Genomic DNA, 24,287 nt, shown 5'->3' on the forward strand with positions numbered 1-24,287 from the left:
CCCCTCTGCTTGGATGTGGGCCATCGGCAGGTGCTTAACTATGCCTACTCTTGATGCCAACCCTGCACAATAAACACACCACCTGGAAGCACACCTTGCCCTCGTCTATACGACAGCGGGATTGATCCTCATTAAATAAAAACCCAATCTTTTGTTGATTCAAATGCAGGTAAAGAGCGTCACACTGCAACAGCAACAGCTATTTATTTCCTGAATTATTATTTTTTATAGTGAGTTATTAATGCGCACATGCGCATTATTGCATTATCCCACATACGATGATAAAGAGTAGAAGCCAACGAAGCTATAAAACTTATCTGCGGAGCTCCGCAGACTAATATAACACACAACGAGCAGAGGTGGGGAAGACGAGGCTACAGAGGGAAAGGAAGGAGGCTGCCTGCCTGTTTCCCTTTTTGTTCCCATTGCTCCCTGTAAGGAAATTCGAAGAAACAGCCTCCACGAACTGGGAGCAGGGGACAAGGCTACAGAGGGAAAGGAAGGAGGCAGCAGAACACATCTCCTCGTCTGGCTGCCCATTCCCTCTCTCTTTTTGTGAACCGCCCAGACAGCTTCGCATATTGGGCGGAACAGAATATATGTTTTAAGAAGCTTTCTCTGTGGAGCTCCGCAGAGAGACTTCAAACTAAAATCGGCACAAACAAAGGAGGCAGTGGATTGGTGCAAGTTTGGGAAATGGGCCAATCACGTTATCCTACCCTCAAAGCTCCACCCACATGTCACAATCCGACATAACTCCCCCAAAGACACACAGCCATAACGTGGTGAAAACTTGGACCCGATCTAAAAGTCGCGGTAAATCGCAAATGCAAATATGCACATTATTGCAGTTAAAACCCAGCGCTGAGGCGATTGGACGGCTGTGTCATGTAACCTAAAACGTGAATATGTGCATTTAGGTTGGGGTAAAGAAGCTGTATAGACAGGCCCTTTGTTTATAAGAAGCTGTTAGGTATTGGTTACCTGGATAACTTGATACTATTATCAACACTAAGAAACTGCAGGACTGTTACTGCAATTGTTAACATGTGAACCGCCCAGAGAGCTTTGGCTATGGGGCGGTATGCAAATACAATAAATAAATTATTATTATTATTATTATTTATTTATATAGCACCATCAATGTACATGGTGCTGTACAGATTACACAGTAAATAGCAAGACCCTGCCGCATAGGGTCTATTGGCAATTAAAATATTTAATCATGTGCCACTATGTAGAGGACTCCTATGGATGTTTGAGGTTCACTTATAACTTGGCTCCTATCCTGATAAAGAATTGGTGGAAAGTTGGAAATGGGTTCAGTGACCCATCAGCCATCATGGAGCTTGGTCTTCCCTGAATACATTGGATACATTCTAGATCTATTTGTTAGTTGGCAGGAATCAGAGTAACCAGGGCTTTTCATGTGGACATCTTGTGACTTTGTACTGCAATCGTTTCCTCTATTTCTGATGTTTAGACTGTGAGTGCCCCTGCTTATGCAGACAGAATGCCTCAGAGGGAGGTATCAGCAGGTTTTAAGAAGGACCCAGAAAGAAAGAAAAAGAAAGAAAAGAATCCCAAGAAGGGTGGGTGAACTGGTCCAATGAGGACTGAGCGTGCTGAGTAAGGATGAAATGCTGGAGGACTGGTGGATGGGGTGGGTGGGATGCAACATTGCAGGGGTGATGCATTACACACCACAACATTTTGTTGAAGGTCCCCTTTGTTATTCCTAAAAATATAGTGCAGAGGTAGGCAACTTGTGGGCTTCTAGATGTTTTGGCCTACAGTTCCCATAACCTCTCACCACTGGCAATTCCGGCTAGGGCTTATGGAAATTTTAAGCCAAAGCATCTGGAGAGCCAGAAGTTGCCAATAGAAATTGACTAATTTTCTGTTGTATTTAGGGCACAATCCTATGCATGTTTAGACATACTGGCTGGGGAGTGCTGGGACTTATAGGGTTTTTTTCTGTCTAAACATGGATAGGGTTGCATCCTTAAATATTTAATTCCATAAGGGTGAAATCCTATGCATCTTTAGAAAGGGAAAGTGTCCTGCAATTCCCCAGCATGCCCCAGCCTGTATGGCTGCCTAGAAGGATACTGGGAGTAGCGCAATGTTTTTCTGTCTAAACCTGCATAAGATTGCACCCTTAAATATCTTTTTGTTCTTCATGTTCTGAGGTTTCATTTCTGCAGGATAAGAAGCTCCTGGGTTTTGTTTAAGGGGGGTAAACTGCTGCTAGCTTTTATTTGGTTATTATTTTTACACTGTAGTTTTAAACTTTTATGTTGTATTTTATTGTCTTAATTTCTGTGAACCGCCCAGAGAGCTTCGGCCATTGTGGCGGTGTAAAAATGTAATAAATAAATAAGTGATGACTTGAACGTGTGAATGATCCATCCCAGATCTAACACCAGAGATAGGCCTTTCACATCACATTCAACACAATGCAGTTCACACATTTAACTGACTGTGTTCAAGGCAAGGTCCACACTTATGTGGACCATATCTGGATCAAGAGATGTGGATCTCATGATTTTTCTTCCCTTGTTTGCTGTATACTATGATGAAAAACATTGTTATAAGACCGACTCTTTCTTGCTTGCACTGGCTGCCTGTACATTTCCAAGCCCAATTCAAGGTGCTGATTTTAGCCTATAAAGCCTTACATGGCTTGGGACCACAATACCTGACAGAACGCCTCTCCAGAAATGAACCTACCCGTACACTACGCTCAACATCTAAGGTCCTCCTCCATCTAAGGTGCCTACTCCAAGGGAAGCTCGGAGGATGGCAACAAGGGAGAGGGCATTCTCAGTGGTGCCCCCCCCCCCAATTATGGACCGATCTCCCCAATGATGCTCACCTGGTGCCAACATTGTTATCTTTTCGGTGCCAGGTCAAGATTTATCTCTTCTCCCAGGCATTTAACAACATATGTTGAGTTTTTTAACTCACCCAGAATAGTTGTTTTAAATAGATATTATTTAATCTTTTTTATGGTTTTAGATTTTTTATATCATTTTTTAATCTTTGTAAACCGTCCAGAGAGCTTCTGTTGTGGGGCGGTACATAAATGTAAATAATAATAATAATAATAATAATAATAAGAAGAAGAAGAAGAAGAAGAAGAAGAAGAAGAAGTAAATATAGCTCACCTGGTGCCCTCCAGATGTTCTGGACTACAACCCTCATAATTCCTGACCACTTGCCATATTGGCTGGGACTGGTTGGAGTTCTAGTCCAAAACATCTGGACGGCACCCCGCTTGCTCTAGAGTTTCTTTCGGATCTGTCTTGGCAGCCAACAGCCACTGTGGAGCGGTTCTGCCACCCACCTGCCGCTCCATTCCCACGCAGCCCCTGAGCCCGGATTTGCCTTTTCGTCCACTTCTCCCAACCCTCAAATTTACCCGGGGTTTGATTGGTGGAGAGGCGTGCGTGCGTGTCTATGTGTGTGTGATTGCCGCTGCGTGTGTGTCTGCGCGCGCGGAAGGGGACTTTCTTTAACCCAGCGTCTTTTCCCAGAGACACTTCACTAGTTGGTGTGGGGAAGCCCATCAAACTCCGATTCTTCTCCAAAAAGACCCACAGAGGGTGAGTGCGGGGTTCCGAAACTGGGGGAAGCCTCGCGTTTGCGTGTGTGGACGAGTCAAACAAATAAGCCAACTGACAGACAAGGGGCAGGCGTGCGTTTTTGCAACTCTTGCAACTCTTGCAACTCAAGCGGGCTGTTGCATCAGAATCCCAGCGCTGCAAAGAGGCTGGAAGGGAAACGGGGGCTTAGTGGGAGAAGCGAAGCAGGACGGAGGGTCCTCTTCGCCCTTTTCCACTCCGATCCCGCTGCCCCGCTTTGGAGAGGCCCCTTTGGAGAGGTGGGAGAGCCGGACCCCGTCATGCATTCTAGAGTCAACTTCAAGGGAACGAAGAACGTTGCTCCCAAAGCAAAACTTCAAGGCTCGGGGGTGGGGGTGGACAAGATGTGTGAAGACTTGTGCGTTGTGTTTGTGTGGAAGTGTGTGTGGGGTGGGGGTGGTAATGTGGGGTCCTGGTGGTGGGAGGGTGCGCGGATTCCGAGTCCCGTCGATGGCGGGCTTGGCTGGCAACGCTACATCGAGACCCCCTTTTGCGAGGCCTCTGAGAGAAGGAAGTGGGATGGGGGGTGCGAGCTGGCGGCTACTCGTGGTCGTGTGCCTGTACTTGGAAAGAGAGCGGGACACACACACACACACACACACACACACACACACACACACACACACACACACACACACACACACACAGTTGGCAAGCAGGTTCCGTGTAAAAGAGGGGCGATCTTTGTTTTTGTTTTGTGGCCACATAGGCTGTCATTGCCACGTGGGCTGCCAAAGAATATACAAAATGGGTCCCCGGAGGAGGCAGCAGAACCTGCAAAGCGATCCCCTAACAAATCCAAGCAGTAGCATGTCTTGGATATTATTCAGCAGTAGTATTTAAAAGAGAATTCCTTGACCCTATTTTTGTGTGACCAGAACTCTTTATTAAAATGCTCCGATTTTTTTCGAAAGTGAGAGGAAGTTGAATTTGACTCCCAATCCTTGTAGACGGCTCCACACATATGCAAAATTCACACTCCGTGTAGTCTGTTAATCAGGAGGACCTATACAAGCCAAAATTACGCAAGAAAATCACATTGGGACCTTGAAGTCGTTAATTTTTGACGGATCATATTACGGTACGGCCCATATGTTTAAAGAGCTAGTCCTCATGAAGTGATTTTGATTATTTATGCACCTTGAGTTGTTTGAAGTCTCTCTCAATAGAGAAAGCCATGTCTCCTTAGGGAAACTGAGAAGAGGTGACACTCACCTATACAGTGGGTGTCTTGTGTTTAAGATTACTTGAAATGGATTAATTAACTCTTAACATCATTCAATCACTTTGTTGATCAGGGTGGTTTAAGTACTATGGTAAAACAGTTGTTTTAACACTATTTCAGTGCATAATTATGGCAGGGTAAAATGGCCAGCTTCAGATTTTGGCAGCGAGTCGTCAATTATTTCATTAACTACCCTTTTTGTACTTTCTGCTGCAAGCACCAAATACCTGGGGCTGAGAGTTGAATTCTAATCTGAGTCATTGATTCTGAGTGCAAAGCCAGTGGATATTCTGGATTGGTTAGTACATCATACAAATTGTGTGTGTGTGATATTCGAAAGTGATCGATTATTAGAGAATGCAAGATTGCAACACATTGTTTCTGAATAATTTAAATAACTCTCATTTCCTAGTTCTATACTCACAATTGCTCCACCCATTAAGCATGCATTGGAAGTGGTTACTGCCTTTGACAACTTGACTGTGTGGATAACAGGTTGGTTAACTGTATTGAAGGGAACTAACTTATATTAAGGCTGCAATCCTATACCCACTTAACTGGGAGTATGCGCTATTGAACTCAGTGGTACTTACTTCTGAGTAGACCTGCCTAGGATTGTGCTGTAAGTGATCCTGAGTGTGTATTCTGGTTTTACCCATATTCTTTCCATAATGTAAGCAGCGTAATTACGACTTATCACTCAACATCCTTTCTCTTTCTTTGCCCCAGTTCTTTAATTGCCTGCTAATTTTGGGATGCTTGGACTGTGTTAGGGCTTTATGAAAACAGAACCAGTAGTGGTAGTTCTGGATTAAGCCATAATAAAAAGGATTGGACTGCATGTCCTCTGTCAGCTGACAACTACTCCTGAATCCTATCAAATAACAGCAGGTTTATTTGACACATCAGCAGCAAAATTTATGGGGCAAACCTGAATTCGCTTCTAGGATGTCTGGATGGAGCCATTTCCAGAAGGGCATCTGTGTTAGTCTATTGCAGAACAACCAACCAACAGTCTTGTGGCATCTTAAAAACAAACAAATTTATTTGGGCGTAAATTTTCTCTTTTATAGACTTTAGTTCACTGAAGCCAGCCAGCATCCTTTGTAAAGGCGGGACCCCAACCATTGGGAACGCACCTTTTACATGCCTTTTGCCTCATATTTTAGGGATCTGACCTTCCCATGTACTTTGGCAACACTTTTGTGTGTTATTTTCATGCCAGTAAAAAGCCATACAATTTAATTAAACTAAACTGAAAAAAGAAATTGTGTAAATTAGTTCCTGTTCTCCATGCCACTCCCAGCCACACACCCTGGTTTCTTCTACACAAACAGTATTGTAGGGCTTTGTTTACCCATTTCCCTAAAATATCAATGGATGTGTCTTATTTCCACTCTTCTTTCCTCCCCCCCCCCCCCGCACATTTCCACCTGATCATTCATGCCTGGTTCTCCAGTCAAGCAGCATATTTTTAAACTTAGATGCTTTTCAACCCCTTCCCTAATTCTAAACAAGAGTTGCCAAGGTTCAAGTCTTGCCTGGAATAGCGTCCGGCTCACACATGCACATGCATCAGCTGACTGGCGGCTGAATTTGCGAACTGATGACTCCGTCAGAGACAGCATTGCGTTTGAGGTGATGGTGGAAGTTTTGTCTGTGGTTTCATATCTGTGGCAGCATATTCACACGTGCAAGTTGTTACTGGATGTTGCAAGTCCTGAATGTGCATGTGTGAACCGGTCTTGGATGACTGGCAGCTGAATTTTATGAACCGGCTCCACTAAAAACCATTGTGTGGGAGGCAAGATGAACATTGCTGCTTTGGTTAAGGCGGCTTCAGGGACGGGCAGCCAGCTGAAGAGGAAGTCAAACCTGGTGTTTGAGTATACTGTTTGCAGTGTGCAGAGGCAAAGAATAAAGCAGTAAGTATATTTAGACTTTCCCCCCACAAAGTTATATACATTGTTTGGGTACCAGCTACGACAGTGAGCTTTCCAACAATGAGTTTTAAAGTATGGATCTTTTTCAATTTCTGGATTGATATTACTTGTAGATAGAAACCAGTGAACACCGCTTTGCTAAGTTTTTGTAATTCTGCACAAGCCACACTACTTGACCACTCTGCAAAACTGCTCTGGAGGAACTCCCTGGGTGCTATTTATCCTAGGGCAGGTGGGCCCTTTGGTGTTAGATCTTTGGTGGCCCTGTTCACATGAGTTACTGGATGCTGCAGTCATTGAATCATGAGCATGCATGTGTAAAACAGTCCTGACATGTCACGTAGGCTTAAGATTCTCTCCCCCCCCCCCCATTGCTGCATGTTATTCCTGTCTTGGCCCTGGCCTTGAAAATAGCCCTGTTGATCTGCATCTGAATTAGGGTTAGTGCCACTTAATATTATTATTATTATTATTATTATTATTATTATTATTATTATTATTATTTTCCTGCCTTTTTTCCTCCAAGGAACCCAAGGCAGCATACATAATCCTCCTCCTCTCCATGTTATCCCCACCACAACAACCCTGTAAGTTAGGTTGGGCTGAGGGTCTGTGACTGCCCCAAAATCACCCAGTAGCTTTCCATGGCCGAGTGCGGACTAGAACCCGGATCTCCCGACTCCCAGTCCAACACCTCAGCCACTACACCGCACTGGCTCACCTAGAGGCCATGGATCCTGTTGCTGTCCCCCAGAGCCAGCCAGGATCAACTTGGAACCATATGGAAATTGTGTGCCTCTCAGCCATTTCCCCGAACCCCAGCAGGTAGATAGATTTCGTGCGTAAATCACTGTGTCCTGTCATCTCCTGCTCTTTCCCCTTTGCAATCTTTCCCGAGGTTTGGAGCACCCAGAGACCACCCTGTTTTATCTCTAGACACTTTGCGTTTCTTCTCCTGAGAGTGAGACGGGGCGGGGGGAGCTGCAGCTAATACTGGGTAGTGTGCCAAGGAAGGGAGAGGTTGGCCACAGCTGTCTCCCATTTCCTGGAGCTTCAGCGGGGGAGCGGCTGTGGAGAGAGCAACGTGTATCTTCTCCCAGGTTCAGTCCTCAGCATTTCCGGTGAAAACTCAGGGACAGCTAATAACGGTGTGTGGCCTTCCGGCCGCGCACATGCGCCCACTATGGTGTGGGGAAACGGAAGGATGAACTGCGCTGTATATGGATACAGCTGGAAGTAATTTCAGCACTTTTTCCAGTCGTAGCCGTCACGACAAGAATAGCTGCAGCGGCCTTGATGCATTGCCTGGCTCATGCAAATGTGTTTCTCACTGCGGCCGGTTGTGGAGACCATCATGTGGGGGAAATAAGCAGGCCTTGCATGTGGGAACCGGCATTCAGCCAGCAGTGCTTGGGAAAATGGTGGTCTTGGATCCCAGAAAGCTGTTGCCAATTTCTGACAATAGTCAGAATTGTGTGTATTCTGTGCTCAGGGCGTATGTGTAGGCACATAAAGATATAAAAAACTGCCATGAAACGCTCCTCCCAAGTTGGCCACCCTATTTGGAGGTGACAAATGTAGGGGGGAGGCAGTGATTTCTTGTGAGAATGGGGGGAAGTTTGCAAAATTTTCAGAGGAGAGCCTTGTTTTGTGGCTGTGGTATTCGTGCTTTAAAGACTCCCCCCCCCCTTTTAAACTTCATTTTGCCATGACCAGAAACAGCAACAGGGCACAGCTCTTGAAAGCCACCTCCTGGTCATCGCTACTTATTCCTCTCCTGCCCACTGTGCCCCTTGGAATAATAATAATAATAATAATAATAATAATAATAATAATAATAATAATAATAATTTTGTTTATTTCTTACCCGCCTCTCCCTTTGGATCGAGGTGGGGAACAACATAAGTACAAGAATCAACACATCTTAAAAATACTTGATTTCATATTCATCAAGGTCTGTGTAGGCCTGCTGGAAAAGGCTAGTTTTCAAAGCTGTCTTAAAATCACAGAGAGAGTTAATTTTACAAATCTCCTCTGGCAGGCCATTCCACAATCTGGGGGCAACAGAAGAAAAGGTCCTCTTGGTAATAGATGTCAGCCTAGTTTTGGCTGACTGAAGTAAATTCTCCCCAGAGGATCTAAGTGTGTAAGGCGGACAGTTTGGGAGAAGGCGATCCTGCAGGTAACCTACATAGACATAGACCTGGTTCACACAACACAACAACTCAAAATATGGATTGTTGTTAAATCGTGGATTGCTGTGTTGTGTGAACCCAGGCATACTAACAAAACATGGGTTTTTAAAAAAACAATAAACAACCCAAAGTTCACAACCCAACAACAAACCATGGGTTCTCTTCATGAGTTGTTCATGGTTAATAAACTATAGTTTTAACATGGCTTGGTTAACATAACACAACCCATGATTCAGCAACATTCCATGATTCAACAACTACTCTAGGGCCATAGCTAGACCTAAGGTTTATCCCTGGATCGTCCAGGGGTCAAACCTGTTCATCTAGGTGACACACAGGGGATCCAGTGCTCAGGCAGGGGTGAACCCTGGATGATCCCAGGATAAACCTTAGGTCTAGCTGTGGCCTAGGTTGTAGTGTTTTATGAATAACCTCATAGTGTCATTTTGAGGGAGTTTCAAGGAGGGAAATGATAGCTGTATACATAATATGCATCTTTCTCTGTTTCTCTCTACATAAGCAAATATATGCACAATACACATCCCAGATTCTGCACCAAGTAACCCATAAACTGAGTACTGTGATACACAGTTGTGTATAATTTCAACATTTTGCTTATTTATTATATTTATCAATTGCCCAAAAGCCAAAAGATAATTAAAACTCTTTTAGTTAGACAAAACAGTTCAAAAACATAAATTCTGGAACAGAACAAAAATCCAATAAAACAAAACAGCAGAGAATAACATAATACCAGCCATACCATAGTCATATAATCTAATCCCAAAAGAGAGCCTACCAAAAACAACCTCAGAGGGCTAAAGCCGCATCCAAATCACCATCAGAAGCAGAGGTTAAAATATTAATATCAGTATTTTAGAACTGTGATAAGGGTTATTTTTTTACATCTTTGCCTAGCACCAAAAAGCTGTTAATGTTGAAGCTGGGTTACTCTCTCTAAGGAGGGTTGGGCCATTGCTGAAAAGTCCCTCTCTCATAGCCACCCTCTGTATCTCAGTTTATGGGGTCATAGAGCTTCTTTAAATGAGTGCTATATAGCATGCTTGTGACTGGCCACTCATGGACATTCACAGGTCATTGTGATAACGCAGTGATCTTCCTGTGCATTTCCTGCTCCATCTCCCAGTTTTGGCGATTTAAAAAAAGGCTTGGAAAACCCGACTCTTCTGAAAATGTCGGTACATATTGATATTTCCTGCTGTGTGCAGGAGAAGTTACGCTATAAAATGTCCACTAGAAGGCGCTATCCCATTTAACCGCATTGAGGCTGTACAAGCCATGTGGTCACTGCTCTCTTCCTGGTCTCTTCGTGTAATTGCAGCTTGTTGCAGGAGCAGAAGAGATGCAGGAAGCAGAGCCACGGTAAGGGAATGTGTTTTCCCCCTGTCTGAAGGAGTTTATAATCTATTCTGCATTTGCTAGTCCTGGGGAGGATTTCCCCCCTCCTAGCCCCACCTAGCTAGGTGGGGCAATGAAGTCCCACTCCTGACTACCAGCACCTTGTTCACACAGCATTTCAAGTTTTTGAATATTTTCCTATTACATAGTTGTCAGGTTACCAAGCAAGAAGAACCATCTTGTAGACGTGTGGTCTTTTATACCTCTCTTGGTGTCTGTTAGGTTTGCTGATTTTCATTTTATTTTTAGGAGTTTTTAAACTGGGAGGCTGGTGTGCTGTAAAGTGAAGTGTTACATTACAGTGCCATCTTTATTTGGGTTGAAAAAAGTAGTTTTGTGTTTTGGAGCTTAGGAAAACCCCCCCCCCCACACACACACACTTCTGCCTTATATTTAGGTTCTTGGACAAGTTACTTTTCTTACAGTCTCACTTGTTTTCCTTCTGGGAAATTAGTTGTTTTTTGACCAATCTTGCTCACCATAGCAAAATGAGCAAGCCCACTCATGGCAGTCATTTGTGAGAATATCCACAATACAGTCTCAAAATTCCAGATATGCCCATTGGCCCAAAAAAGATTGGCGGCCTCTGTTGTATACAATGTGCACAGATTTGGGGAGTGGGTGGTTTGCACTGTACCACCTGACTAAGAGCATCATCACAGAGGGGGGAAATCACATTTCCTTACTGTCGCTTTCTTGCCGCCACTTTTGTCCCTCATTACTTCTGCCTGGAGGGGAAAGAGGAAGTAAACAAAGACCACGTGGCCTATTAGTTTTAATCATAACACTTTTCCTGCACAGAGCAGGAGACAGCGGCACATTCCCTTTTTTTTAAAAAAGGCAGATTAAAAGGGGTCTATTTTGCGATGGAAAAACAAGCAGAAGGAGCAGGATGACGTCTAAAGGACGCACACACATCTGTAAGTGGGCAGTAGCGCGCATGTGCTAAAATGCTTGTCTGATGAACCTCTAAATCAGTTATCATCAATTTGTGTCAGGGGACGGCACAGAGGGAGTTTAGCATTTCCCTGAGCAACAGCTTGCTCTCCCTGTTCCAGTTTGAGATCCCAGAAGCTTAGACAGTCCAGTGGTTTGTTTTGGTATTAATCATTTCCTGCCTCCTTATGTCCGTAAGCCTCATTATTACTTTGTTTGAAAATAGGGCTGTACACCTTCATTGGTAGATATAGCCTGGGTGGATGACTTGTGTCCCTCCAGACGTTTTGGCCTCCAAGGATTACAAAATAGAAAAATACAGCCCTTCCTTCTAACAATGAATTATAGCTTTTCTTTATTCAGCTGCAAGTCATCTTGTACATCCTTTAATACCTCCAAAAAAGACAGCCATATGTAGCATTTTTAGTCAAATACAAATTTGTTTACATGAAATTGTTTCATAAATCCAAATTAAAAGCTCTTTGCTGCCCTTTTTTGAAAGAACCATTTGAAAGGACTGAACCATGAGGTCTAGTTTGATCCTACTGGTAGGTTTGAGGTTGTTTTTTGTTTGTTTTTTACTAAATAGAGAACTTTTCTTATTTGTTCTTGTGCTTAGGTGAGAGGTTTTGTGGAGCAGGGCCGAGGGCAAAAAAAAGCCCAACCCCTGTGTCTTATTTTGGCTTAGAAGGAAACTTTTTTTGGGGGGGGTGTTAGGTAAACTCAGCAGCAATGAAATGCTTATTTGGACATTCACAACACAATCCTTTGCATGCTTCCTTAAAAGTAAGTGCCACTGAGTTCAATGGGGCTTACTCCCATGTAAGTATGTGTAGGATTTTAGCATTGTGCTGCAATCATGTGCACACTTCCCTCATGGTAAGCTCCATTACATAATTGGATTTACTTCTGAGTAAATATGCATAGTATTGCACGGTTAATGTACTATTTTTCCATGTGTACGCCATGTTTGAACACCCTGCACTTTTATTGATTGCACCTAAGTAGCAATTGCCTAATACTTCTACATCTGTTCCTGGAAATCCAAGAATATGCTGTTTCTTCTGCTCATATTGAGGGGTTGCCATCAGCACACCTGACTCATGGGCAGCTGCACTGTCCATATTCCTGACAGTTGCAGAGAATCCAAGGCAATTCCCAGCTATGCTGAATGCCACATCAAAAATGACATTTGGAACACAAGTTGAATTTTTGACAGTCTTGGCTTTCACTTTAAATAATGCAACTTTCTGCATTATGATTTTGGGGCATTATTTAAAACATAGCAGCATTCACGAGTGCAGCTTCTGTGTATTGTAGTGCTGACATGAAATAAACCACATCAGTCTTCTCCAACCTGGTATCCTCCAGATGTGTTAGACTGCAATACTCACCATCCAGCATGTTGGCTGGGGAATGATACGAGTTGCAGTCCAATACACCTAAAGGGCAACGGGTTGGGAAAGGCTAGTTTAAATGTTAATGTAGAATCATAGAATAGCAGAGTTGGAAGGGGCCTACAAGGTGTCACATAATTTATGTATATGGATAAAAACAGTAGCCCTGAAGCGAGAAACATACCTTTGTTTATAGATAATGCAGAGAGGTCATAGCAGGCAATATTTTGGAAGAAGCATTCGTCTGCGTGTGAGAGAACGTAGAATGTCTCTTTTAAGACAATGCTTGCTGTTTGTATAAATGGTTGTATTAAAAATACTTCTTTAAAAAAGCCTACTGCCTAATTAGTTGAGGCCACTTTTTAGTCAGGTTTTTTTTTTACTGATTAATCAGTTAATTGATTAAGGGTGCATTCCTATCCTATGGAGTTATGCTGGCTGAGGGGCTTTAGAATTTGGCAGACGCCCCATTAAATTCTGGTTTTTTTCATACCATTGTATTATAAACACTTTTTAAATCATATCCCTTGCTCCTTCCTATGTATGAGTCTGTGGGTCAAATTCTGCAAGAAATCAAGTTGAGATTAAAGCATGAAAATGCTTGCTGTCTTCTATTGATTTGCATATAATTACTCCTTATAAACCAATTTTCGTTTGTGGGCGGGAGCAAGCATTAATGGAAAATATAGGACAACCCACAGGTTGGCTTTTAGGCCAGCTTTTCCCCTACCTAGTGCCCTTCAGTGGTGTTGGGTTACACTCCTTTCATTCCCAGCCCACATGGCCATTGGCTTCCAGTGATGGGAGTTGTAGTTCAACACATCAAGGTCTTAAGGTGGGGTGGGGAGAAGGCTATTCAAGTCTGACTAATCTGTACATGTCTATTCAAAAGTAAGTCCCATTGAATTCAACAGTCCCTGTTTTTCTGGCTTGGAAGCATGGTTCTTTCCCAGTTTTCCACGCTGTTGTGGCTTTGTGTGTGGTGCTCTGATTTACTCCTAACACAGGACATAACATTGTTTTGTTTCCCTAAAGTAGGGTGACCATATTTGGGAAACCAAAAAAGAGGACACCTAGTGTGTGTGTGGGGAAGCAGCTTTCTGAGTCCTGCAGAAAGTACGTTATTCCCCCGCCACCTTAAAGAACCCCATTGGAGTGGAGGAGGGGAAAGGATTTCATTCTGCACCACCACCATCCACTCCAATTGGGGCCTTTTCTATAATGTCCACGAATGACCCACTTTCCCCTTTAAGACCTCAATTGGAGCTCGGGGTGGGGGAATGACGTGCCTCAAGAAAGCATGTCACTCCCTCCTGCCATGCTAATGGCAGCCTTAAAAGAGAAGGTGTGTCATTCCAGGACATTATTGAAAATTATAGAAAATCCCCCCTGACACCATGGAAACAACAAAAACCAGGACAAATCCGGGGAAATCCTGACAGTTGGTCACCCTACCCTAAAGTAGATATTTCCCCCTTTTCTTTCTCTCTCTCTCTCTCTCTCTCTCTCTCTCTCTCTCTCTCTCTCTCTCTCTCTCTCTCACACACACACACACACACACACCGCCTCCTGGCCCTGCTCAGCTTGGTTAGTGCAGGCAACTCAAGCTGGAGAAGAGTGAACTTTGTAGACCTGCCCCAACAAGACTGTGTAAACACACAAAGCAAATATTGAGGCCTAGCGAGGTGGCAGTGTGACGTGGTCATGCTCATGCATTCGAGCACAAATCCCTTCTCCTTTGAAACTTCACATGGTAATATTACACAGTGCGACAGCACACTGCCCTCCCCGCCCCACCCTTACTTACAGGAGTTTGAGCAGTGTGAAATTGGAAGCCTTTCTCCTAACCTCAGATCTCACCACTGTAAACTCAATAGTAGGGTTGCCATTACACCCCCATCCCATCAGTGGCCAGGGTTCTTGTGCCTTTTAACACTGCAGAAATGTAACCGCTTTAGCTGTTGACAGCCTAGAGATGTAATGAAGAGGAAAGCAGCATCTGTTAAATTGCTGCTCCGCTGTGCTTAAAGGCACAGGAACTGCGTTAGTATGATCATCAACCAGATTTTAATTGTGTCGTTTTTCAATTAAAACAGGCTTTTTTAATTGTGTTGTCTATGGTTGTGTCCAAGGTTGTTTGTAGATAGGTCAGTTCCTAGTGCTACCTTATAATTGTTTTTCTTTTGTAAGGAACAAGCGAAATTGCAATGGATTTCCCACAGAATTGTAGTGTACTTTTCCATAGAAAAGGTATTGTACTTTTCCTAATGTGTGGCACAGCTGCTGTAAGTGGGGTCATTTCAAACTCGGCACAGATCCACCATAACACTTGTGATTTAGCCAATTTATTACCCTATTTTTTATCACTCTTTAAATTCACACTGAATTGCTTTTCTGGCTATACGGTTTTTTAAAAAATTGAAGGTGTGTATAACACCATAATGGTATTGTGCTGTTATACTGCTATAACATTATAATATGATAATGATATTTTTTTAATGATAAAAAACAACTTCCAAGTCACCACCATTTTAGCAACATGGTTAATGGTGGCGACCAGTAAGGGCCTCTCCCCACCTCAAATAATTTTAAAAAGAATCAATGTTATAGCATTATAGTGTTATTGGTCTATACCTGTCTTTCATTATATATTTTTTAAAACCCAACTACAGCCAGAAAAGCATTTTAGCCCTAATTAATCTTAACCATAGCTAAAAGTTACATTGTCCTCATTAGTTTTCTTCTAATCTGGGTTTGATGCTTGTTTAAAATCCCCATATAAGTGCAAGCCCTAGTTAGTCTTAAACATACTTTCAGGCAGTGCTGAAATAACTGCAATCCAACACCCACCTATCTCGGAGTAAACTACATCAGATTTACTTGGGATAAATATATATAATAGGATTAACCATCGATAATATGAACTATAGTTTGTTTTTGATCAGGTTTGGTTTTGACGTAGTTTACTCCCAGATAAGTGTGTGTAGGACTGCTGTTACTTCAGCACTGCCTGTAAGCATAGTTAAGACTAACTAGAGCTTGCACTTATATGTGTGAGAGAGGCAGAGATGGTGTACAATCTTAGCCCATCTTTCTTCCCTTAATTACATTGGGAACGTTTAGAATGGCCGGATGCAAAAAAGGGCAAGGGCATTGCACCATCAGTAGTTTTATAGGACAACAATTAAAGGTTGTTCGAGCCCTGTCTTCTTTTGTAACTAGCCACCCTAGGAATGTTACATCTGCAGAGGTTTTCAGTCGTAGAACTCGTCTTCCAGGCACACTTGAGCCTGGGCCATGTTCTGAAGTGTACAAAGGAAGTGCTGCAGGGCTTAACTGCAGCAGATTATTGTTGAGGAACTTCAGTGAAGTGAGGTGTTCAAATGCTCGGATTTTGTTTCTTCCCAGACATCCTTCTTTAGGAGATCCCTGGGAACGGGCATTCTGTGGGCATTGTCCGAGTCCTACCACATCTGCAGTAGACCATCCCCACCTTGTGCTCAGATTCCAGCTCCTGGATACACACCCTGGATAAGATAATGCCCACCCAGGTGTTTTTCTGGGAAGAGCAGCTGGAGCCACAGATGGCATGGAGAAAATGGAAACATCAGGCAAGAGATGTGGGAGGGCAATAGGGTTTTTTGGAGCGGGGGGGTGCAAAGGGAATAACCCAGAACCCCAGAGATGATGTGATCTGCCCAGAGAGCTTCAGCTGTTGGGTGGTATAAAAATGAAATCAATCAATCATGACTTCCTACATCTCCTGCTTTAACCACCTGCATATCTTATGCACCTTCCAGAGCTTAAAACAGGATCCAAGATGTCCTGGCTGTCAGCCACCTTTTCCAAGCCCAGTAGGCCCCATTATCCTGCCAGAGCCAGCCTGGAAACCAGGTGTTCTGCATCTTTGTGGGAACATTACTTTGAGCTAAGGATGCGGTTAAAGATCAAAGCACCAACCAGACATCTCCATTGCTGCTTCTGCCCCACCCAGCCTTCAGAGTTCTTTCCCAGGTGTAGGCAGCAGGATTAACCCTTGAGATCCTTAGTTCCAGCGACTCCAGCTGCCAGAAAATTGTGGCTATATTTTCTGGAATTGGAAAAACTCCCATTGTGCTAATGGGAATGTTCCTCCCAATACAAAAACCTGCTCACCCACATGTCTGCCATTGCGGTGTATAAAAACATTGATATTAAAAATGCAAAAACCCCAAATTTAACATAACATGTAGTTTGGCCCAGAAGTGGAGGGTTTTGCTATTGTTTTATCTGGCAAGACTCCTGTTCTTTTGGATATTTACTGGTTGCGGAGATTAAAAGCATAGGAGTTTTGCTAGAAAAAGAAGCTGGCAACCCTACAGAGTATTGAGCTTTTCAGTATTTTTATTTTTAAAATTTATAAACCACGCCTTTATCCCAAATTACACACTTAATACAGTAAAAATGAATGAAATCTAAACACCGGTGTAATAGAAGCCTGAGGTGATGTTGCGATCTTTTGTTTTTCTTAGTTGAGGGCTTCTCTTGTGGCCTTGTCTGTTGTATGACCGACAGACATTCCAAAAGATGAACCATTTCCTCATATGTAGTGCTGGTAATGCTTTGCTTGTTGAAGATATGCCTGTAATGCAGATAAAAGGCTCTACAGGGACAGGGGAGAGAACAGCACACACTTCTGTGGAAATCCCTCGTCACATTATGGCCAATTGACAGTAGCTGGGTTCAAACAACACAGTAACCCACAATAGGTTATTGTGTTGTCTGAACGCAGAGAATTTTCCACAGGGTGGCTTGTTAAACATGCAGTGTGGTTTATTTTTCTCAAACAAGCCACCTTGAGAACCCATGGCTTGTTGTTGGTTTGTTCAGGGTGCTTAACAAGCATGGTTAACAAGAAACACACTGTATCCAAATGACACGATAATCCAGCCTGCGGAAAACGGACTACGTTCAGACAACACAATAAATTCATGACTCAACAACAACCCAAACTAGGTGGGTTAGCGTGTTGTGTGAACCCAGCCTATATCTGATAGTCCCATTTTTTGGCCACCCTTAATAAAGCTCCACATCTACTTCCTTGAAGCATCAGCTTTGCCTTGTTTCATGGCAAGACCATCCCTGCTGAAATCCTATGTGCATGTCTATCCTTGGCCTGTATTCACTTGATGCATGCTCATTAGATACCCATAATCCATATGTACCAAAGTCTTTTGACCATGCGGATCCCCCAGTATGAACATACTCACTTGGTGATGATGGTAACAGGGCCAGCACAGGCCAATTTGAAACCTGCACAACATATTTCCCACTGTTACTACAGGGGGTGTCCTGTCCCAATTTTTCCCCAGGACCCTCTGTGCATTTCTAGTTGTGCATATTAGTGCTAAATTGAAAGGCACTAATGCCTGCCTAACTGCTTAGAATAGGTTGCCAATAACTTTGATCCCCATCAGTTCTACCAGATCTGAAATATACCATATATCATTCCACATTGCAATCACCTGTTGGACTTGCGAGCTTTTCTACATGAGGCTGATAATCCACATAATTTACTATTGGTTTTGTTGCAAAATTGAGATCTGAGCTCTACAGAAAGAGCTTTTCCTTTCCTGATTTTTGGCTACATAACCTCTAGGTGACACTGTGCTATAGTGGAATAGCAAAATCACAAATGAGCTGGCCATGACCGACAAAGAAAGAGACCTTGGGGTTGTGGTGGACAGCTCAGTGAAAATGTCAACTCAGTGTGTGCCCATTGTAAAAAAAAAGAAAAGAAAAGGCAAACTTCATGTTAACTACCAGTATCATACTGCCTTTATACAAATTTATGGTGCGACCACACCTAGAATACTGCAGAAAAGGGCAACTAAAATGATCAAGGGACTGGAGCAATTCCCCTATGAGGGAAAGTTACAATACCTGGGATTGTTTAGCTTGGAAAAAAGGAGGCTAAGGGGAGACATGATAGAAGTGTACAAAATTATGCATGGTGTAGAGAATGTGGTAGGGAGACATCTACCTTTCCTTTTCATCAAACCCAGGTGAGGCAGTGGCTGTTCTGAACCAGTGCCTGGGCACGGTAATGGACTGGATGAGGGCTAATAAACTGAAACTCAATCCAGACAAGACGGAGGTACTGTTAGCGGGTGGTTCATCTGTCCGGCGAGGTGATGTTTGCCCTGTCCTGGACGGGGTTGCACTCCCCCTAGAGGATCGGGTCCGTAGTTTGGGGGTGCTCATGGATCCAGAACTGTCTCTTGAGGCACAGGTGAACTCAGTGGCAAAGAGCACCTTTTACCAGCTTAGGCTGATATACCAGCTGCGCCCTTATCTGGACAGAGATAGCCTAGCTATAGTTATCCATGCTCTGATAACCTCTCGTTTGGATTACTGCAATGCGTTATACGTGGGGCTGCCTTTGAAAACGGTCCGGAAACTTCAACTGGTACAAAACAGGGCAGCACACTTACTAACAGGGACTGGCCAATGAGACCACATTACGCCAGTCCTTTTCCAGCTTCATTGGCTGCCAGTCCAGGTACGGGCCCGATTCAAAGTGGTGGTATTAACATTTAAAGCCCTAAACGGCTTGGGGCCAGGCTATCTGAAGGAACGCCTCCTCCCATATGTACCTGCCTGGACCCTAAGGTCATCCTCAGGGGTCCTTCTCCGCGAGCCCCTGCCAAAGGAAGTGAGGCAGGTGGCTACCAGGAGGAGGGCCTTCTCTGCTGAGGCACCCCGGCTGTGGAATGAGCTCCCTAAGGAGGTTCGCTTGGCACCTACATTATATGCTTTTAGACGCCAGATGAAGACCTTTTTATTCTCCCAACATTTTAACAATCTATAAATACATTTTAACATGGTGTTTTAAATTTGTAATTTTGCATTGCTGCTGTTTTTATCTGGTTGAGCTTTTTTATTGTATTTTATATTATGGTTTTATACTGTTGTTTTATATTATGAATGGTTATAATTTTTGTGAACCGCCCAGAGAGCTCCGGCTATTGGGCGGTATAGAAATGTAATAATTTATTTATTTTTATTTATTTATTACAGTTTTATACCGCCCAATAGCCGATAAATAAATAAATAAATAATTTTTTTCTCTCCTTTTCCCATAATACTTGAACCCAGGGTCATCCTATGAAGCTGACTGGTGGGAGATGCAGGACAGATAAAAGGAAGGACTTCTTCACACAGTGCATAGTTAAATGATAGAATTCACTACTACAAGATGTGGTGATGTCCAGCAATTTGCATGTCTTTAAAAGGGGGCTGGATAAATTCCTTGAGAAGAAGGCTATCAATGGCTACTAGTCCTGATGGCTAAGTGCAACCTCCAGTATCAGAGGTAGTAAACTAGTTGTTGGGGAACATGGGTGGGAGGGTGATGTTGCACTAAGTCTTGTTTGTGGTTCCCTGCTCAACAGCTGGTTGGCCGCTGTGTGAAAAAGTGCTGGACTAGATGGACCCTTGGTCTGATCCAGCATGGCTCTTCTTGTGTTCTAAAGTAGGAAATACCTTTTGTTTTCCTTTGGAAATACCCCATTTTTTAAAAAAATGCTCTTAAAAAACAGAAGCAAAACTGTCATCTAAAGAACAATGAGCAAGGAATTACAAATGCACAATATGCCTCATGTAGAAAAGCTCTCTGTGTGTGTGTGTGTGTGTGTGTGTGAGAGAGAGAGAGAGAGAGAGAGAGAGAGAGAGAGAGAGAGAGAATTGAGGAAAGGAAGATGCAAAATAACTAATCTCTTGTCTCTCTCTACTCCTACCCATAATTTCTCATAGGTCCCCAGTGATCTTATATGTTAGTCAGTTCCCAACATTCATTCAGTCCTGCTCTCCCATAATTCCATCCATCATTCTGTAATATGACCAGGAAACAGAACCTAGGGCAGGGCTGTGCAGTCTGCATATAAGATCTGGCTTGGTTTTTAATTTGTTTTTATGTTACATTTTAATTAACATTGTTTTTCACCTGTATTTTATTATTGTTAGCTACCTTGGGCACCATTTTTTGGTGGAAAGGCGGGATATAAATTAAATAAATAAAATATGGGACAGGCTGCATTTTGGGATGCAGCTGAGAGGAAGCAAAACCAGTTTCTCAAGGAAGTTGCTGGGATTATGAGGTGTGGGCGGCAACACTAGTTCCCATCTTCAATGCTTTCTCTGAGGGCATGCATTTACTTTCTTCCATATAATTGAGCCCATAGAGATGTCTGGGATATGCTGGGATTCTTGTATCATCATGCTAAATGGCAAAGAGGATTTTACCGCACATCAGGTCAGGTGCAGATGTGTGGCAAAATGCTTGCTTGCACAGGCTAGTGAATGGCTGCTATTCGTTCCCCTGAGAAAAAAGCAAAGAGCTGTACTTGGAAACAGTGTTGTATTGAGGGCAAAATATGCCCACTACTCTTTCTCCATGTCCAACCCAAATGCTGCTTTTGTGTTGAGTACGGTGACCATATGAAAAGGAGGACCGGGCGCCTGTATCTTTAGCAGTTGTATTGAAAGGGGAATTTCAGCAGGTGTCATTTGTATGCAAGCAGCACCTGGTGAAATTCCCTCTTCATCACCACAGTTCAAGCTGCAGGAGCCCTGCCCTCTTTAGCTAAAGTGACCAGTCAGGGCTCCTGCAGCTTGAACTGTGGTGATGAAGAGGGAATTTCAGCAGGTGCTGCATGCATACAAATGACGCTTGCTGAAATTCCCTTTCAATACAATTGTTAAAGATACAGGAGACCAATCCTCCTAGTGTTTTGGAAAGAGGGTAAAGGTGGAAGTATTCCTTACCTTCTCCTCAGGGACTGGCAGCCATGTTTGATTTAGAAAACAGGAGGAAGGCCTAAATGCAGAAAACTAGGCCTGGCCTAACTGTCTTTTATATTTTGTGAGGCAATGGCCTCAGATATGGATAAGAGTGGTGGAAGAGAAGTAGAAGGATTTGGGTGGCTAGAGGCAAAAGAGGACAGGGCTTCTGCACTTTTAATAGTTGTATATAAAAGGGAATTTCAGCAGCTGTAGCTTGCATGACAAGCTACACCTGCTGAAATTCCCTCTTCTGTTCAGCTAGTACAGGGCCAGGAGTCTTGGCTGCTTTTGCATCTGGCCACCCTAAGTGAGGTCAGAAAAATATAATGAATTCTCTATTCTCCTATTCCGAAATGACGAGGGAGGAAACAAACAAACTGATCCTGATCTGCTTTGTGCTGCTGCTGCTGATTATTATTATTATTATTATTATTTCCTGCCTTTTTCCCATTACTGGGACTCAACAGGTTTACCAGATTAGAACATATACAATTAAAGCATATAAACATAAATTTACAAAAGTTAAAATAGAATTAAACCCACAATAAAATTAAAAACATTTTAAAAATTATAAAAAGCGGTAACAATTTTAAAAAATCAATACATTAACACAGGTCCAGAGTATTCCCAAAAGCCTACCGGAACAAAAACGGTTTTGCCTGCTTCCAAAAGGGTAACAAGGAGCAAGCTAGTCTAGACTTCCTGGGAAGGGAGTTTCAGAGCCTTGGAGCAGCCACTGAGAAGGCCATGTCTCACATATGCATCAGGCGTGCCTGTGATGGTCGTGGGACTGAGAGAAAGACCTCCCCTGAAGATCTCAGAGCATGGGCAGGTTCATATGGAAGAATATGTTTTTTCAGATAACCTGGACCCAAGCCGTATTGGGCCCCTTTATAGGTTATAACCAACCCTTTGCCTGGAAACAGACGGGAAGCCGGTGGAGCTGTTGTAACAGGAGAGTTGTATGCTTCACTGCACTATGATATGCAGAAATGAGCAAATGCGTGGAGATGAGTGTTATTACCTGCTAATGGCTGTGCATCAGGCCGTTGTTAAGGAAAGGCACAGTTTCAACTACCAACAGAAAAGCTGGCTTAGATTTGAGGTACGCACAGCTGGAGACACCAGGAACATTTTCCCCATCCCTGCAAAGCCGGTCCTCCATTGCCCCACGACAGATCCCTGTAATGAGATGTATGGAGCGGAAATGTTTTGAGCTCCACAGGAAGGTCTGCTTGCGCGGGCAGAATCCACAGTCATAATTGCAGGAGTTTAAACTGAAAACTGCTCCTTGCAACTGAACTTGCCAGGACCATGCTTTTCTGTTTTGGGGTCTCCCAAATCTGGCCCCAATTGGCCACGCCCTATTCCCCATATAACCAAGTGTAGGGTGGCCATATGGAAAGGAGGACAGAGCTCCTGTATCTTTAACAGTTGTATGGGAAAAGGGAATTTCAACAGGTGTCATTTGTGTGCATGCAGCACCTGGTGAAATTCCCTCTTCATCACAACAGGTAAAGCTGCAGGAGCCATGTTTTCTTTTGTATCTGTTCACTGTAGTATAGCTCCTGCAGTTTTCACTGTTGTGATAAAGGGAATTTCGCCAGGTGTTGCATGCATGCAAATGACACCTGCTGAAATTCCCTTTTCTATACAACATACAGGAGCCCTGTCCTCCTTTTCATATGGTCACCCTAACCAAGTGGCTTCTGCTCCTTCCCACCTACCCCATGTATTTGATGATTTCTTGGCTTTTGCACTTTTCTCTCCCCATTCTAAGTGGTCAAAATGCGCCATTGCTGGAAGTAAGAGCTTTAATAAACTAAATAAAATACATGCTGGTATTCTTGGCCCCACCCCTTTTGCTCTTGGCCCCACCCACCACTGGAACACAGCTCCTGAGAGCTTTTCTGAAGTTGTATTTGGCCCTTGGGCTGAAGGAAGTCCTGTGCCCCTGCCTAAGGCTAACGAGTGCTGCTGGGCAGGAATCCTGGCTCCCAGTTTCCTTCCTCTGACACAACATATTATGTAGCTTTTTCTCCAAGTTAGATATGGAAATCAGTCCCAGAGTATGGAATCTGTACCCTACGAGAACCGATTCCCCCCCACCCCAGGGTCAAGAATAAGCTGAAGGCATCCAAGACGATAAAATTGGCAAAGCAGAATTGGTGGGTGGAGAAAGGGCTATGCTCTCCTTGTGATCCTCCAATTCTTCTATGGTGGCCATGTGCCCGCCTTTACAGAGGTCAGTCCTCTATTTAAAGGTATTCCCTATTCAAAGGGCTGTCCAAGCCAAGTCTAGCTTAAAGAGAAAGAACCATAGGAAGGGAGAGCAGGGAGGGGCCTTGAGGTTGGCCATCCTCAGTGAGCACCAGACATCAGACCGAGTAGGCACTCAGGTCAGCCAATCACAGTCTTCTCCACTCTGGTGAGATGTATTGTATTTAAATTATAACAATTATTTCTACATTTGCATCTACACATACATATTAGCACGTGTGTGTTTTGTTTTTTTACAAATATGTGGCCTCATTTGTGGCCTACACAGCTTGGAACCACAATACCTGACGGAACACCTCTCCCGACATGAACCTATCTGTACATTATGCTCAGGATCTAAGGTCCTCCCCCAGATGCCTGCTCCGAGGGAAGCTCGGAGAATGGCAACAAGGGAGAGGCCTTTTCAGTGGTGGCCCCTCAAT

General features: G+C 43.5%; 1 protein-coding gene across 1 annotated transcript in view; it reads left to right on the forward strand.

The window, feature by feature from the left end:
• Positions 1-3,517: 3,517 nt before the first annotated feature.
• SLC38A5 (solute carrier family 38 member 5) overlaps positions 3,518-24,287 on the forward strand; it is a 67,199-nt gene continuing 46,429 nt past the window's right edge. The window contains exon 1 of the mRNA XM_063119501.1: positions 3,518-3,608. The gene's annotated coding sequence lies outside the window, so the exon portion shown is untranslated. The remainder of the gene's footprint in view (positions 3,609-24,287) is intronic.

Source organism: Elgaria multicarinata, chromosome 3, assembly GCF_023053635.1.
Source record: "Elgaria multicarinata webbii isolate HBS135686 ecotype San Diego chromosome 3, rElgMul1.1.pri, whole genome shotgun sequence".
Classification (NCBI taxonomy): domain Eukaryota; kingdom Metazoa; phylum Chordata; class Lepidosauria; order Squamata; family Anguidae; genus Elgaria; species Elgaria multicarinata.